General features: G+C 44.8%; 1 long non-coding RNA gene across 1 annotated transcript in view; it reads right to left on the reverse strand.

Annotated features, from left to right (window-relative positions):
- The window catches only part of LOC146785260 (uncharacterized), a 34,216-nt gene extending 19,132 nt beyond the window's left edge, over positions 1-15,084 (reverse strand). Inside the window, exon 1 of the long non-coding RNA XR_014970947.1 lies at positions 14,895-15,084. This is a non-coding gene — a long non-coding RNA (uncharacterized LOC146785260). The remainder of the gene's footprint in view (positions 1-14,894) is intronic.
- Positions 15,085-15,342: the final 258 nt, after the last annotated feature.

The following is a 15,342-nucleotide window of genomic DNA, read 5'->3' on the forward strand; positions in this document are numbered from 1 at the left end:
GTGTACTACAGTAAATAAATATATATATAGCGCGTCCAAAATTGGATTTATTAAGACATGGCTATTTCCAATCACAGTGTCATATGTACCTACAGTACTTCGAATGCAATAGCGATTTCTTAGAAATTGCTATTTAAAATCCTCATTTCTTAATAGTTGTAATTTTGCTATCCTTAAATTGTTGTTCACAATTTTTCTTTAACACATGCTAAAGAGGAAGTGAGCCTACGCTTACACAGTAAAGGTCGGAGGAGGACAGAAAAGTATTGAAACTAGTTGCTCTTATGCCTTGTAGAACATTTTTAGTTTCATATCCACCAGAATGTTAGTAAAGATCTTCAGAGACCAGGCGCTGCAAGGAAAAGGAAGAGAGAACTTTCCAAAATATAGTTAGAAATCCTAGTGAAGGAGCATGTGGTAACAACAGCACGTTATTTAAAAAAACGTTGTCTCACACGTCGTGAAAGAAAAAAGGTGCATTTGGCAAAGACTACAGGAATGTGTAAATGCTGTAGGAGTTGCCACTTGAAGTATAGACGGAATACATAAAAGTGCCATTCAATGCGCACCATAACCAAAGAAGGGGTTGCACACCGAGACGGGCCATCTACTGAGCCACCTTCAACACAACATGAGGAGGCAATTGAAAGCACTTTTGCACCAGGGAGGGAGTATTAGTGGAGTGGAATAGATTGATACTTCGGCACCACCAAAAGAAGGTATGTATTTGAAATCCTTTTGCATAGTACCATAAGTTTCACTAACATTTTGTTGTCTCTTTTAAAAAATATATATTTGATATGCTTTTTTTAACCATAGCAATGCATTGTAGGAGTTGTAGTCCTGTATTAGGTGCATGTATTAGGAAATAAATGTTGGTCTATGATTCATTGGAAGTCTTTTACAGCTGAAAACATGTTTCTTTGCTTACGACTTTCGTGCAATATTTTCAGTATTGCTTGCATCACAAAAGATAGATTTTGCTTCGGTAATTGAATTTAAGATGTTTGGCACAGTACTTAAACTATTATTTACATCAGAGTGCAATACTTATTTTATTTTTGCCAAGCAATACTGAAAATATAGCCGTGAGCAAAGGAACATGTTTTCAGCTTTAAAAGGCTTTCACAGATCTGTTAAAAATCATGCAACAAGCACCATTTTAACTTTCTGTAAGGATAATTAATATTTACAAAATTGTCTGTAACCCTGCTCTTCCTTGGCACCCCTGTGGCATGTAGTGGATGTGGGCTGGAAATCTTCATCTTAGCTGCTGTCATCGGGTTCTTTGCTTGTTGTAATGTTTAATATGGCACACGTGGGAACTACCTTGTCTCTGGGGAATACTGAAGTGCACCTCCACCTTTATATAAGCTTCAAAACTCGCTCTTCAGCAGACCAGAAGTCAACTCCAGAGCAGAAAGGGTGTCTGTGTGCCGTATTGGAACTTCTTCCTCTGCATTGTGATATAGAGTAAGTATCCTTGGACGTATAGCATTGGCATTGTCACCAATAATAGTTAAATGATGTTAGACAAGATTAAAATTCCATTTGCTATCAGTTAGTAGTACTTATTGTGTTTCCTTCTCTACTCTATAAGAATCATGGGTGCTTCCTGGATATCTTGCTACAAGATCAGTAATAAGGTTATTGGCATTGCAAGCAATCTGTATGTTTAGGGAGGGTTGACGTTTCCTATTCAGATACAGATGTTCTATTGCAGAGGGTGGGCAAATCAGGGGCGTGTGTGCGATCAACATGTCCTAATCCCTGGGAAAAATAGGATGGTCTGTAGAAATCCACCTTGGTTTGTTGTATTTCCTGCAGCAGCAGCCGGTGCAGGTAAGTGCGTTTGGGCAGTGGGTCTGGGGGATGTCGACAGACGACGGAGTAGGATTTATTTATTTATTTAATTTTACCTATTCCATCGTCTGTCGACATCCCACTGCCCTTACCTGCACCGGCCACTGCTGATTTCCTATAGTGTACTAGGAAACTAAATATGTGTGTGAGTGTCTCAGATACCAATGCATCAAAGAACCCTGAGATAACTGCCAGTTGCAAGCAAATGTAATGAACGCAAGACTTGTACATGTGTGAGTACAGCCCCACTTCTTTGGGTGTTTGTAGGTCACATTGGCTCTAACTCTTCAATGAAATCATATATAAGCTGTCTATTCAGTCAGCCTGGCTCCTTCTCTGTTTCGTACACTTAAATCAGCCTAATCCTAAAAATCATCTCCTGCCTCTTTCCTCTCTGTTGCATTGCCAGAAGTCTCATTCTCCTTACCATCCTATAGTGCAGCCATTGTAAAAGACAAAAAATAGAACCCCTGATTTTATAGTTTGCACGTGACTATCACTTGCTTCCACTTGATGTTAATTTGCAAATGCAATTTTGCTGATTTCTAATAGTCCGTATTGGCAAATATTTAGTCCCTATAATTTGTGACTCGCCAATACTGAGCCACTATTATGGAGTCACTAGTTCTAGTAACAAAATAGGCATTCCGTATTCATTTGATTTCCTTCACATTCAAATTAATGAAAATAGCTTTTTAATATTTGAAAACATTACCATTCATTTGATTTGCGGTCGCAAACCAGTTAGCACCTGGATTGCAACTTGCTAAACAAAAGTAGAGGGCCAGAGCCCCACAGGGCCAGATGCAGTAAACTTTGCAATAGAAATTCTTAATAACTGATGGAGCGTGATGGTGCTCAAAACTTTTAGGGGTGCATCATAATCACAGATAGTTCGCACCCGCCTATATATTTATTAATTTCGATCAGTAGAAGTGTGTTGTATTTACAAAAATGTGTAAGGGAAATACTAGAAAATGATTTCGTGTTATGCATAGAAGAAACGAAAAGCTGTTTATTTTTGGTGTTGTAATCCTTAGTGTGTTATGCAAAGAAGAAACGAAAAGCTGTTTATTTTTGGTGTTGTAATCCTTAGTATGTCATAGCTGCCTAACGAAAAGCTTATGTGTAATGAAATGCATTTTGATTTAGACGTGCACCATGATGAAGATTGCACAAAGAAATAACCAGCTATACTTAACATGTAACAAAATTAGACGTTTGTAGCAAAAGCATTTTTAATGTGTGTAAACCCAGCCGTGAATTTGTCCACTGAATCTATGGCAAAAATATATCGAGATGTAATCCCCCTGCTTGAAAGGGTAAATCTCACCCTTATCAATTCCTTGGGTATTGATATGGGTGAACTTACGGATATCCATAGGGAATTGGTCTCAACATTAAAGGACACTTTCTACAAGACAGGTCTTGCTAAGCCTAAACTTCGTAATGATGGGAACCCATGGTTCAATAGGTGCTGTAGGGATGCGAAAGCGGCATTACTGTTGGCCCTAAGTCAAGGTAATAGACTTTGTGTTACAGAAGCCAGGCAGGCATATAAGAAAATGCTAAGTAACGCAAAATCAGAATGGGAGGCAGATCGTTGGTCTGCTATTACATCTGCACTCGTGGCAAAGGACCCAAGGTCATTTTGGAATCTTGTCCATACTGGAAAAACAGAGGGCAGGACTACAATTGCCCCAAACATCCCTGAAGAAGCATGGTCTTCTTATTTTAAAGATCTTTATTCTCTCTCCTCTACACTTATAAGTGAGCCCCCACCGAGCCTATTGGCTCCGAATCCCATGTGGTCAATACAACCATTCACGTTGGTCGAAGTCCAGTCGGCCATTTTAAGCATCCAGCCGAACAAAGCACCAGGACTGGATAGGATCCCTGGTGATTTATATAGAGAAGAACCGACAGTTTGGGCCCCATACCTTCAAGTATTATTTAACGCGATATTGCAGGGGTTACCACTTCCAAGTACTTGGCTGGGGGCGGAGATAATTCCCATTCATAAGAAGGGTTCTCCGCTCCAACCTTCTAATTATAGGCCTATTAGCCTTATTGATGTGACCCAAAAAATGTATGCCAGGCTCCTGTTACAACGTTTACAGGCTTGGTCTAAGGATAACAACATCCTGACCCCGCTTCAGGCGGGATTTAGGGCTAAAACATCAACAATAGACCAACTATTCCGGTTGCAGGTCCTTCATTGGAAGCATGTGGTCTTGGGAGGGGGTAGTCTATATCTTACATTTGTGGACTTAAAGTCCGCATTTGACTTGATGGACCGGAACCAGCTATAGACCATTTTATTATCAATGGGGGTTCCGCCATATCTATGTCATCAGTTTAAGATTCTACATGAAGGCACTTTTGCCAGAGTTCGTTTTGGCAGGCAAGGTCAGCTAACTGGACCATTTACGATTGAGAAAGGCGTTAGACAGGGCTGTGTGCTTGCCCCGTCCCTGTTTTCCCTCTTCCTCAACGGGCTTATTGAAGATCTCCTTGCCATAAACGACATTGACTCCCCCAAATTGGCTGCCCAAAGATTTCCCGCATTAATGTTTGCGGATGACACGCTGTTGCTTTCTAAATCCCCAATGGGGATGCAGCGGGTGTTGAATCAGTTTGCCAAATTCTGCAATAAAAGGAACCTGGTGGTCAATATAAATAAGACCAAGTATATGGTTTTTAATGCTAGTACTGTTAATTGCCCCCATCCAATGATGGAAGGTAGACCCCTCAAAAGGGTTCCAACTTTTGATTACCTAGGTTTAACTTTGAATAACAAAATGAGGTGGGCCCTCAATTGGCCAAGGCCAATTTAAGATTAACCCAGGCAGCTGGGGGTATCCTAAAAGTGCAGAAGAATTGTACCCAGAAAATAATAAGTGCCCCCCTTGAAAGCTTTAGAGTTCAAGCCAGGGCATCATCCCTTTATGGGGTGGAACTCTGGGGACATACAACAGCAAGTGACCTATCTATAACAGAAAATAATTTTATAAGGCTGGATTTGCCAAAAAGTACTCCCTTGTGCCAAAAAGTACTCCCTTGTGCCCGCTCAGATTGGACTTGAATATTCGCCCAATCGCAGACGCTATTGCTGCTCGGCCCCTACTCTATTGGAGGCGGCTGTGGAGCACCCCTGAGCTGGTGAATTACAAGGAGGAGCTCAAAGTAGTCATGGCTTCATTAGGATCTGGTAGGATCCCTTGGTTAACATTTGTAAGACAATCACTTACATTGTCTGGGCTCGAGGATCTCTGGTTAAATCCCGAGGTCTCTTGCCCAGCCATTTCCAAGAAAACCATGACATGTGTTGTAAAAGACTTTAATCTAAGGAATCTCTTCCGCTCAGTAAAAACCTCAAGCCTAACCGACATCTTTTTGGATGTTAAGTCCTTTTATAGCTTTGTGCCGGAGATTGATGTAATACAACCCACTTTGGCGAAGAAGCTCTAGTTGCAATTTAGATATGGCACCTTGCCTTTTTACTCTAACACTGATAGGTGGACAGGGGGTCCGGCACACCCTTGCCCAGGTTGTCGAACTGAGGAAGAAACCACTGTCCATGTTATCCTTTTCTGTCCAGCATATGTTAACATCAGGAGGAAATGGATAATTCAGTTGTGTAAAAATCTGGGTTTAAAGCAATATTTGTTTTTTTTTAGGATCCTAAAAACTGATACCAATGCAGTGATTGTGTCTGCAGTAGCCAAATATTTGCTTTCTATGTGGTCAATTCGAAGGAATTTGATAACTAACATTGCTACATATCTGCACTAAGTCTATTGGATAATGAGAGAACAGATTGTATTTTATTTAGCGTAATGATCATTGTTTTAACAATTTTAGAGTCTGAGACACTATTGAAATTTTTTAAGTCTTAAAGGATGTTTAATAACTTAGCTATACAACAGTGATTATATGAATTATATTGACTGATTAATTATTGTATAGAATTGTTTTACTCTTTTTTATGTGCTTTTATGGTAAACCAAACCGCAATAAAGCTTGAATGAATGAATGAATATTTGTGTTGTATTAATTTCGATCAGTAGAAGTGTGTTGTATTTACAAAAATGTGTAAGGGAAATACTAGAAAATGATTTCATGTTATGCATAGAAGAAACGAAAAGCTGTTTATTTTTGGTGTTGTAATCCTTAGTGTGTTATGCAAAGAAGAAACGAAAAGCTGTTTATTTTTGGTGTTGTAATCCTTAGTATGTCATTGCTGCCTAACGAAAAGCTTATGTGTAATGAAATGCATTTTGATTTAGACGTGCACCATGATGAAGATTGCACAAAGAAATAACCAGCTATACTTAACATGTAACAAAATTAGACGTTTGTAGCAAAAGCATTATTAATGTGTGTAAACCCTGATGTGTAAAGGCCTAAATGTATGTTCACGTTTTGCTATAAAAGGCCTGTTTGTTTATTCTTATGTTAGCTGAATTGTGTAGGCCTGAAATGTATTTTCCCTGGTAGGCTCTCAATTTGGAAGTAGTCAGCAAATTTCATGTGCACACAAGGATGTTCGATTCTCACGTTTCAGTTACAGGTGTAAGAAGCTGCCTTTGTTAGTTAGAACTAATGGCTTTTGTTTTAGGAGTTAGGCATGGAGGAGAGATGAAACATTGCATAAGGAATGGCGATAATTGGGAGCCGATGTTCTTTCTCACTGAGGAGGCCTCGGAACCTAGGTCAACGGACTGTACATGAAGAAGACGGCGGAATGTTACCTAGGAGAGGTGTCCGTTAGCATGAGGTGATTTGTGGGTGTGTTTACGTTTCTGTGATTTTGTATTAGGGAAAGAGCCCTGAGAGAGGAGAGCAGAAGGAGCGTTAGAGAGAGAAGGAGACAGGATGAGTTAGGAGAAGGGGTCAAAGGATTGATCAGGGAAGGGTATCTTAGAACAAACTCTTTAGCTTCAATCATCTGACTTACACTGTGAAGGTGCTTCTTAGGAAGACTTCACAAGCTGACACCTTTTGATTGGGTTTTGACTGGGAAATGCTAAGTAGGGATGTCACTTTAGAGATAGTGCAGGGACAGTTTAATGTTTATTTTTCTTCAAAGCTGCAGATGAAGACTGACCTAAATGTTGGAGCAGTTCTTGCTTGCGTTCTGTATTTGGAGCTTTTCATTCTGTTTATGATTTATCAGTGTAGGATCTTACGTAGATTTGGATTTGTATTAGTTCCCATGTACTTCTACAATCTCGTCATGAGGTGCTTGTATATCCAGTTGTTTTTGGCTTTGTAATAAACCCCTTAAACTAAAGTTGGAGTCAGTGGTCCTTCAGTTTTGATTAGTTTTAAAACGTTAATATTGTGATGAGTTGTTTCTCCCCTTTACACTTCTCAGCAGGTAAAAAGAGACATCGACCTAGGGTTCCTTGTTAAAATTTCAGTAGTGGAACCCAGCTTTATCAGTTGGTAGCGAGAGGACGGTTACCTCTGCAGTAAGGGGAGAAGTTAGGGAAAGGTTAAGGAAAGCTCCATAGAGCCTAAGAGATGGTTACCCCGAAGATTGAGAGAGGAGAACGACGCTGTGTGACGGAGACCGATGGAGAGTGACGGTGCGGCGAAAGCAGCAGTTCGCGGAGGAGTGAGAATGAATAGGGATGTTGTTAGATTGCGGTGATGATTTGATTGTGTGATGTCTTGCGGAGTCGGAATGGGAGTTGAGTGATTGTGGTTTCGGACTGTGAGCACGCGCGGTCCATGTGATTTTTGATGTTAGGCTCGACGAGTAGCTTAAGATCACGGGATAGAGAGATTGTGGTGTAGAAGACACCCAGAGCCGTAATTGTCGACCATTGATTGTGGGAGTCGTGAGACGTCATCAACAACCCCACCCGAGATAGGGAACAAGAGAGCAAGTGTTTGCGTGACCAACTCAGGTCGTGGGTTACTGTGTGTGTAAAATCGAGTGATTGGATCCTATCACCTATTTATGTGACCGTCCGGCCGTTCGTGGGCAGATGGTTGAGGTCAGTTTTCCGGTCGTTTTGCAGACAGACAATTGTCAGATTGAGGTAGACAATTACGAGTGACTGTCCGGTTGTTTGCTGGACAGACAGTCAATCAGGTGATTGTCCGGTCGTATGGTGGACAGACAGTTACCTGCTGTTTGAGTCAGACGTGTGAGAGTGTTTGAGACAAATTGTGAAGGAGGGGAACTGAAGAGCGAGGAGGAAGAGTGACGTCAAAGTGTGCCGCGCTGTGATAGCTCGGTTAGTGTAAAGCCGCGCTCGTATTGGTGGACTGACATCAGGAAGTAAAATGACAACACTGTATGTAAAAGAGTTGATTTCATCATGAAATGTTTTAAGGTATTGCAAGATCTTTGTAGGGGAGATAAAGGAGTGGTAACTCGAGTGAGGGAAGTAGCACCGCCCCAGGATACCCCAGCCTATTATATGGCTACGAACGTAGGGTTCCATACCATACTTTGGCTTCAGAATTGGCAAAAGATGACTGAAAAAGAGGAGGATTTGGCTTTCCCACGTTATGGTTTATTTAGACTTAACGTGTTGTATCAATTGAGAGCAGTGATGAATGCGTTGTGACCTCCACCCAGACCAACACAGTTTGAACCATTAGATGCATGGATAAGAGCAGCGTATGCGAGGAGAAGAGAACGAAGTCAGGAAAGAATGAAAAGGTCGCTCAGGGCATTCCAAGATGCACAGTGGGATGCACTGACGAAAAGATGGAGGGTAGATACCATTGAGGGAGATAGATTGTTTCCTTTATTAGTGAAAGTGGGAGATGCACAGCAGAGGAAAGAAGAGGCAGACGACAGTGATACAGATGACAGCTTATTGGAGAGGTTGTTGGCAGAGCATCCGCCTCCATATAATCCAAATTCAGAAGAGGGAATGAGGGCTCTTGCAGAGGAGCATGGAGAGCCACAGACAAACCCCAGTGTGGAAGTGAGAGGGAAGATTTCAGTGGGAACAGAGAGAATAGGGATGCAACCGTTGAGGGGAATGAAAGCAAATGAAACTAAAACGGTTACCAGACTACCGGAAGCTCTTACAGTACCGGTTACTATTGGTCCCATAGTGTCAGTATACGATCCAGATCAGGCAGGAAGTGGAAGTCTTGTACGGTCAGTGATGGGAGAAAGTACTGGTTTTGGAGAGGAAGGGACAGCAAGTGGAAGTGGACACCCTTCGAGACCTATAGAATAGAGCACACCATTGCCAGCCACAGCAGATTCCTAGAGGGGACAGGTGGAACAGAGAGTAGTAAGGACAGGGTCATTGGCTGAATCACGCTCTGACCTGAGGATGTGGGAACCCCCAGTGAGAGGCCCTAGTGGAAAGATGATGGAAAGTGCTAATAGTCAGGGAGTTTCGGGGAACTGATCTGTTTCACAGAACTTAATGGAAGAGAATCAGCGGGAAGATCAGAGCAGTGAGAGTGGAGAGTCAAATAGTGCGTCAAGTCGAGGGACAATTAAAGCTGATTTGAGGGTCAAGGTGTTGAATGTAGTGAGATTGAAGGCAGAAGTGGAGGAGATAATTAGTGGGAATTTGCCTTTAGAGAGGATCGAACTCTATGAGCCAGATGAATTGCTGTTTGTGGCGAATTATGTGATTTGCAAGGAGAGGAGAGCACATGAGAAATTAACAGATGTGGCACAGAGATATGATGTGGATTTGACCAAGACGAAGATGTTGCAGGGAAATCACAGATTCAACTACAGTGATTAGGAACTGGAAGAGAAGAGAGTCCTGGAGTTGAAACGCACATTCGAGAATTGATTATAGGGATACGTGCGTGGAGCATGCTTGACAAGTGGGAGGAAAGGTGGTCAAAGAAGAAGTGTGCTAGAAAGAGCATAGGGGAAACACCACCTACGGGAGGAGGAACAGTGAGAGTAGAGGCCTTTCCGTTGTGAGTGGTACAGAGTGGAGGATATGTGCATGTGCCTTGAAGTAGAGGTGATTTAGCAGCATTTACCAATGACTTTCCTCGGCTGAGGGAAAAACCTCAAGTTGATCGGTTTGTCAAAATTTCAAAAGTATGGGATTGATTTGAATACATTGTTTGATATTGTAGTACCAAGCGATTTGTGGTCAGCTTGTAAAATCGCTGTTGCTTGGCCGTCTTCAGAACCTGAGCGAGATTCTGTTACACATGGTCCTTCACCTATGGTTATGAAAAAGTATGAGCAGGTAATCACCTGGCTGCAATCTAAGATCTCGCCACAAGATATTGATTGGGTTAAGATAGACAGAACTGTTCAGGAGCCGAAGTAGACTGTACGTGCTTACTATGAGAGGCTCTTGCAGGCTTTCAAGCAGTACAGTGGGTTGGACACCCTCAACCCAAGGGATATGGGTCAGTTCGTCTCAAAATTCGTGTTAGGATTGAGACCAGAAGTTAGCCTCATGATTCAGCAACACCTGATTTGCTGGCAGAACAAGTCCGTGGACAAAATCCTACTGTATGCCAGATACTGCAGTGACAAAGTAGACTCGAAGCATAGGAAGCTTAAGGATAAGCTGATGCTAGTTCAAATACAGAATGCAGAAAAGGAAGATCAGACACAGTCCAATGGAGGAATGTTAGGAAGAAGGCAGGCAAATAATCAAGGAGGGACTCAGAATATATCAGGTCAGGGAAAGGGGGAACCTGTAGATCCTAAAACAGGAATGGACGTTGCTACCCTAAAGAAGACCACTGTTGTCACAATTGTCAAGATCGGGCATTGGAAGCGCAAGTGTAGATCGAATCCAGCAAATCAGACTCAGCAAGAGGAAGTGGTGCAGACACCTGAGGTTGTCGATACAGTGATGAGACCCAGATCTGTACAGAGGGGGATAATAGGTTCGCAGGTACAAGTTCCCGAGCCACTGAGAATCCCACAGGGAAACCAAACATACCAGCAGATGCCTTTGATTGAGGCTGTTGATGAAATTGATTCAGACCTAGGGCAACAACAGTACCTGAGGGGGGAGGAGGACTGTACTCTTGGAGCAGTTTTAGAGGTAGACCAGAGAGGACCGTATGTAGAGGCAGATGTTGACGATCACCCAACCACCTTTTTGGTTGACACTGGTGCTACCCGTTCTACTGTGAGATCTGCAGTAGTTCCCAACTTGCCCCTTTCTGGACAATCAATTCAAGTCGTAGGAGTGGCCAATAGGAGAATGAACAACCCATTGACTGAACCGATACCTGTGAGAATATGAACCTTTCAGGATAGAAACCAATTTGTGGTATGTGACTCGAGTCCAGTCTGTTTGTTGGGTCGTGATCTTTTGTGTACACTGAATTGCACCATCTACTGCACACCCAAGGGAGTGGAGTTACAGACCAATGATGATGACGCCACGTTCAAGGTAAAAAATATGAATTTGTTCACAGTCGAAGAACTTCCCCTCGACCTAAGGGACTCTGTCTCTCTGGACGTATGGGATTTTACCGGAGAAGAGATAGGATTGATCAAGGGGGTTGAGCCAGTTAAGATCCAAGTCAAACCCAATGCTGAATTTCCGAGAATACCCCAATATAATCTGTCAACGGAGACGATTGCAGGAATTAAACCTGTGATTGAGTCTATGATTGAACAGGGAATTCTGAAGGAGATAATGGGGAGTCCATGTAACTCACCAATCATGGGATTGCAGAAACCGAGTCGGAAGTATAGGATTGTGCAAGACCTGTGAAAGGTTAAGACGATTATGGTTCCATGTTGTCCCGTGGTACCGAATCCATCAGTGATACTGTTTCAGATCCCATGTGAAGCTGAATGGTTCACAGTGATTGATCTGTGTCAAGCATTCTTTTCAGTACCCTTACATGAGGACAGCCAGTTTTTGTTTGCCTTCCGGCTGGAAGATCGTGTGTTAATGTGGTGTCGCATTCCTCAAGGGTATACAGAGAGTCCATCGATTTTTAATCAGATTTTGAAGAAGAATCTTGTATTGCCGCATAATTCAGTTCTTGTGCAGTACATCGACGACCTCTTAATTGCGTCCGAGACAAAGGATGCTTGCAGGATCGATATTGTAGCGTTACTGAACCATCTAGCAGAGAATGGAAACAAAGTGTCACCGAGTAAGTTACAGTATTGCTTGAGTGAGGTTCAGTATTTAGGTCACCGAATCAAAAAAGGCAAAAGGAAAGTGTCACCAGACCGAATTGAGGCAATCATGAACATAAATGTGCCTACCACGCAAAACGAAGTCAGAATGTTCTTGGGGATGGTTGGGTATCGTCGCCAATGGATCCCCAATTTCTCCATGAAGGCGAAGCCCCTGCAGAAGCTGACCCACAAGGATGTGAGTGATCCAGTGCCTTGGGATCACGACTGCCTGGTTGCATTTCTAGAGTTAAGGGATAGCCTCTGTCGTGCTCCAGCTCTGGGGATGCCAGACTATAACAAGTCCTTTTCACTGTTCTGTTTTGAGTGAGAGGGCTGTGGTTTGTCAGTCCTGGTTCAGAATCATGGAGGAGTCTGTAGACCAGTTTCTTACTTCTCAGCAACCTGAGATCCAGTAGTTTCAGCGTTGTCCGGATGTCTCAAATCCGTTGCTGCAACCGGTGTCAGCATCGAGAGGTATGAGAGAATTGTTATGGGTCATCCACTTACAGTTTATGTACCACATTCAGCAGTGCTCCTGATGACGAGAACCAAGACACAGCATATGACAAACAATAGACTTATCTGCTATGCGCAGATATTACTTGCCTGAGAGAATGTGACTTTGAAACGATGTACTGTTTTGACTCCTGCTACTTTAATGCCTGTGTCAAATATTGCTGATGAAGAATGTGAGGACCATGACTGTATTGATGTGACTGAATTTTGCACCAAACCGAGGCCTGACATTGTTGACGAACCTCTATCTGAGCCTGATGAAATCTTTTTCGTAGATGGTTCGTGCTTAAGAGACAATGTGGATCATTTGAGAGCAGCACTTGCTGTATGTACCATTTCTGGAGTTGTGGAAGCTGCTTGTTTACAGGGAGTATACTCCGCACAAGTAGCACAAATCATTGCTCTGACTCGCGCCTGTTTGGCTGCTGATCAAATACGAATCACCGTTTACAACGACAGTCAGTACGGGTTCGGTTGAAGACTTCGGACAGCTATGGTCACAGAGAGGGTTCCTAATGTCATCAGGATCTCCAATTAGAAATGGAGAATATGTGAGACAATTGTTGGAAGCTTTACAGCGTCCAAAGGAAATTGCTGTGGTAAAATGTGCGGCCCATGGGAGGGGAAATGACTTTGTTTCTCTCAGAAATAGGTATGCAGACGAAGTTGCACGTTTTTGCGCTGAACAAGGGTGCATTTTTACTGGAGATTTTACTGGAAATAGCCCAGAAAGAATCGAGCTCAGCATGATGTTAGCCATGGCAGACACGGTGTTGAAGTGGTTCTCCTCCTTCTTGGAGGATAGAAATCAAGAGGTCTGGTTGCCCCCATTTTCGGCCAGTGTGCCGCCCTTGAAGGTTAGCATGCCACAGGGATCTATCTTGAGCCCTGTACTTTTTAATCTGTAAATGGCTCCCCTGGCGGAAGCGGGTGAGGCTATGATTATATCCTATGCCGACGACACTCAGCTGCTGTTCACTTGCAAGAAGGGGGAGGAGTTTAACGGGAGAAGATTAACAAATGCTTGAGAGAAATATTTGCTTGGTTCAGACATCTTAAATGTAACTCAGAAAAGTCTGAAATTATCTTTTTTCGGTACCCCCCTCTGGACGCCTGGAAACAATGGTGGCCCACGGACATGTCTCCCCCCCAGTCAGCAGTTAAGATTGTAAAAAACCTGGGAGGGAAAATTGATGATGCCTTATCTATGGCGCCCCAAGTACAGTCAGTAGTGGGCACGTGCTTCGGCCTCTTGAAAATGCTCCATAGGTTTCTCTTCCTACTACCGACCTCGCACAAACAGACGATCGTTCAGGCCCTTATCACCCCCAGATTGGACTACGCCAACGTCCTCTATCTGGGCCTTCCGGAGTTTATGCTCAATAGACTGCAAGTCGTGCAGAACGCTGCAGCCAGGGTAGTCCTGAGACTTGGACCTAGAGACCAGAACTCCCACCACCTGAAGAAGCTGCATTGGCGGAGGGCCGCACACTAAGTGGGCTCTGCCGGCCAAGCTCAATATCCGACAGAATCCTGCAGACGACGGCTATTCTACCACCTAAAACCAGCGTACCCTGTCTCGCTCTTACCTGCGGCATCGCCTGGTGCTGCTCCTGCTACTCGGAGTCTCTCGAGGGCTGAGAGCTGCTGCCTGTCTGCGGCGCCAGACCTGCACCTCACGATTCGGCGAGGCCCAGCCCTTCTTCCTCGGCTGGCTGGGTTGCCTGGGGCTACGTGCTGCCTGAGTGACAGCGGAGGATCCTGGACTGATTCCACCCGGTGAGTGCCTTTACCGCCGGGGCTCTCTGCGGCAGGGTCGGGGGCCCACGAGTTGTACTGCCCGGCCCGGGCCTAGTGCGAATCTGGAACCATTTTCCGCTCCCGCTCCCTCTGGCACCTACTCCGTCAGCTTTGCATGCCCGGGCCTGGTGACGAGAACGGTGTGCCCCCCGTGCCTCCCCGCCGCGACTGCCCCGGTACGGCGCACGCTCCCGGCCACACTCTTGTGGTGCTATGCGGGGTGCCCTGAATCCGCACACAATTTGGCAGCCTACTCCTGCGGCCCGTGACGCCTCAGCTCCGCCGCTCCTGATTCCTGGTGTCCCGTGCCCTTGCTGCTCCCTCTGGACTCCTCGGTTGTGGCTGCCCCCTATGTTGGGCTTGTTGCCAATTGCTGCTAGCTGGACCTGCATCGGCCCCGAGATTTGCTGTGGGCCGCGGTGCGGTGCGGACAGCCCTAAACCTGCATCGACACCTGCTACCTCTCCCCATGGCGAGGTACGCCCCTCCTGAACGGTCTCTGCCTCGAGTGGCCGGTGCTGCTCCTGCTCCTGCTCTGGGTCGTGCCTGGCCCCGGGCCTCTGTCGTTGCTGCAGCCCACGTTCTGCTTGCTCACCTATTTCTCTGACCGGACCTGTGTGAGCCCCGGGGCCCACTCTGCGCCTGTTGATGAGTGTCCCGGCACGGCCTTGGGGCTGCCAGCCTGAATCGTTCGAGTCCGCCCCGGCATACGCTTGCTGCGGCATTGCATTGGAGCCTCCAGTCTTATGGTGACATCTCTTCATGCAGGCATTCCTACGGTGGCGTCTCCTACAGCACTGCCTGAGCAAAATGTGTCGCGCATTGTGATCCCTGGCGCCCTTCCCACGCTGGACGATTGTTCTCTCTGCTTGGTGACCTGTGGGCCCCCCAGTTCCTTAATCTGCTATCTGCCTCGAGTGTTGTGCTTTCTCGTTATCACCCTGCTGGGCTGCCGCCCTGGCCCCTCTGCCATCTGCCTCGTCCTTTTTTCATCACACAGCGTCCACTACTAGCTGGGACTGACCGCTGCTGCCTCCCAGCTC

The sequence above is a fragment of the Triturus cristatus genome, chromosome 11 (genome assembly GCF_964204655.1).
Source record: "Triturus cristatus chromosome 11, aTriCri1.1, whole genome shotgun sequence".
Taxonomy (NCBI): Eukaryota; Metazoa; Chordata; class Amphibia; order Caudata; family Salamandridae; genus Triturus; species Triturus cristatus.